This window comes from Perognathus longimembris, chromosome 8 (assembly GCF_023159225.1).
Source record: "Perognathus longimembris pacificus isolate PPM17 chromosome 8, ASM2315922v1, whole genome shotgun sequence".
Classification (NCBI taxonomy): Eukaryota; Metazoa; Chordata; class Mammalia; order Rodentia; family Heteromyidae; genus Perognathus; species Perognathus longimembris.
This window is the reverse complement of record NC_063168.1, coordinates 5,342,369-5,345,654: the sequence shown is the minus strand read 5'-3', so window position 1 is coordinate 5,345,654 and position 3,286 is coordinate 5,342,369. Positions and strand designations below refer to the sequence as shown.

The 3,286-nt window shown below is 47.0% G+C and overlaps 1 pseudogene; it reads left to right on the top strand.

The window, feature by feature from the left end:
* Nucleotides 1-430: 430 nt before the first annotated feature.
* On the top strand, nt 431-2,092 carry LOC125356109 (annotated as a pseudogene).
* The last annotated feature ends 1,194 nt before the right edge of the window (nt 2,093-3,286 follow it).

The window sequence follows — 3,286 nt, the reverse complement described above, 5'->3', positions numbered from 1 at the left end:
GAGGGCAGGTCGAGGTTCCGGCTGTGAGAGCCGGAGCGTGGCAGCTCCGAGCCCGAGGTTAAGAACAAAAAGAAGATGCACCTGGACTTTCCTGGGAGCCCTCTGCATTTTTAAGGCGTTGGGTGGAAATTGCGTTTCTCTGGCCGTAAGCCGCTGTTGCTTGATGAAAACCGAGACCTATTGTACTTTCCTTGGAGAACAATCCATCAACTATCCTATCTCCCACTGACGGCATCTGTGGTGGTTTGAGCTACAAAATCTGGACCCAGGCTTGTGTGGCATCTGTCCTGCCAAGTGTCCATGGTGCTGGGCCCTGAGGGAGGTGAAGGCTTTGTGGTCAAGCTCCGTGGCCTGCCCTGGTCCTGCTCAATTGATGATGCGCAGAACTTTCTCTCTGACTGCACCCTTCACGATGGGGTTGCTGGGGTCCATTTCCTTTACACTAGGGAAGGCAGGCAGAGCGGTGAGGCTTTTGTTGAACTTGAATCTGAAGATGATGTCAAATTGGCCCTGAAAAAAAGACAGGGAAAGCATGGGCCACGGGTACATCGAGGTGTTCAAGTCTCACAGAACCGAGATGGATTGGGTGTTGAAGCACAGCGGTCCAAACAGTGCTGACCGCACCAACGATGGCTTCCTGCGCCTCCGGGGCCTGCCATTTGGATGCACAAAGGAGGAAATTGTTCAGTTTTTCTCAGGGTTGGAAATCGTGCCTTGGTGCAGTTTGCCTCTCAGGAGTTAGCTGAGAAGGCCCCGGGGAAGCACAAGGAGAGAATAGGGCACAGGTCTATGGAGGTATTCAAGAGCAGTCAGGAAGAAGTTAGGTCCTACTCAGACCCTGCTCTGAAGTTCATGTCTGTGCAGCGCCCCGGGCCCTATGACCGTCCTGGCACCGCCCGGAGCTACATTGGCATTGTGAAACAGGCAGGCCTGGATCGGATGAGGTCCACCGCCTACAGTGCAGGCTATGGGGGCTATGAGAAGCACAGCGGGCTCAGCGACGGCTATGGCTTCACCACCCACCTCTTTGGGCGAGATCTCAGCTACTGTCTCTCCGGCGTGTACGACCAGAGATACGGGGATGGCGAGTTCACCGTGCAGAGCACCACCGGCCCCTGCGTCCACATGAGGGGGCTGCCCTACAAAGCCACCAGAACGACATTGACAACTTCTTCTCACCACTCAACCCCGTGAGAGTGCATATTGAGATGGGGGCGGATGGAAGAGTGACCGGAGAGGCTGACGTGGAGTTTGCCACTCATGAAGAAGCTGTGGCGGCGATGTCAAAAGACAGGGCCAACATGCAGCACAGATACATAGAACTCTTCCTGAATTCCACTACAGGGGCCAGCAATGGGGCGTATGGCAGCCAGGTGATGCAGGGCATGGGGGTGTCTGCCACTGTAGGTGGCCTGGACAGCCAGTCCGTGAGTGGTTGTTACAGCACTGGCTACACTGGTCAGAACAGCATGGGTGGCTATGACTAGTTTTGTAAAAGCATTGGAGTTGGTTCAATCAAATATTGCCAGGCAGCCGAGAAGCAGGGAGAGAGCAGTCTATAACTAGAGGAAGCTGTGGGACCCACACTGCACCATGAGTTTGTGAAATCTGGATTAAAGAAATTACCTCTTCAGTGTTCTCATGCAGACCTTTCTTCTAGCATCTGATGCGGAGTAAACTCAAACTATCTGCTTCCACTTTGTTCAGTCCACATTTTGATAGTCACCTCCCTTCCAGTAGTTCTGACTGTTAGATGTTGGATCTTCACACAAAACTGCAGGGAGCACATTGGCCCATGGCTTATTTGGAGAACTCAAGGTGCTAGGTCCCTTATTTGAAGAGACACATTTCTCATGTTGGTTCATTCTGGTTTCTTATTTCCTTCATTTAAAATCTTTTAGGTTGAATTTCAGCTTTTTAAAAGTTTTGCGAATTGAGACACAATACTAATACTGTAGGAATCAGTGAGGCCTTGACTTAAAGCTTTGTACTGTGATTTCCTTTCGGGTGTATTTTGCTAAGTGATACTTGTTAAAAACAAAATTTTTGTTAACTAAAATTTTTTCTTAAAATAAAGACTTTTCCATAATGAAATAAAATAAAATAAAAATATCACTTGCCATAGCCTATAAATTCCAGTGCAAATTTCCATTGGATATTTAGGGAAAACTTGACAAGCTGATTCAAAAGTGCAACAGGAAGAGGAAACAAATATTACAAAATAAGGATAATGAGAGAGGATTGCCCTGAAGTATTGCCAAACAACTGCAAGACTATAAGCAATTAAAGCAGGATGATAGTCACACAGGGAGAGATAACCCGAAAAGCATCCATTTATATGGGAGAATTTATTACCTCACTCAAGTGGCACTTCAAATTATTGGGGGTGGGGGAGGAACGATAGGAGATTTGCTACGGGGGGGAAATAAACAGATGACTACCTTCTAACACATGTACCAACTGATTTCAGATGAATTAAAGAAGATTGTCAAATAGGGACTTCTTTTTTTTTTTCTCAAATTTTTATTATCAAACTGATGTACAGAGAGGTTACAGTATCATACGTTGGGCATTGGATACATTTCTTGTACTGTTTGTTGCCTTGTCCCTCATGCCCCCCTCCCTCCCCCCCAAATAGGGACTTCTTAACTAAGGAGAAACAATGGCAACTGTTTCTATCAGCTTCTTGTGAGCCAACCCTTCCTGTGCAGTACTACACCGCAGGCATGTTCTGTGGGACCAGGCCACAGCGCCGCGGGGCTGCCCCAACCATCTTTCCTTCCTCCGTTTAAAATGCTCCAGGGAGGGAAGCATTGCAGATGCTGGAAAGTTCTCACCAGTCACTTCTACGCTCTGTTCTTGGCCAGTCTGGAGAACTCGGAAGGCACTCATACATACATCCCTGTACTGCACACAGGAGAGCAAGTAAGGCAAGCGCCATTCCTAGCTAAGGCTGATACCAGCAACTCTAGAACATCATTATGAGCGCCCCAGTTAAGTTCTAAAACATGCCTGGCTTCCCTTGGGGATTTCACTGGAGTCATTTAAATGGGTCCACTTGATTGCCATCCACTAACACCTAAAGTATGGTTATTTAACAGAAGAATTCAATGTTTTACTATAGTTTATTAAATTAATTGTAAATATAAATGATCACATGTGATCACTGGCATATGTATTGCTGCAGGTTTTTTTCTTAATATTTAAGTAGCTGTACAAAGGAATTTCAGTTCAACTTGTCGGTTTCTGCAGATTTTATCAGTCTCAGCCTCCAAGCGAAGAACCT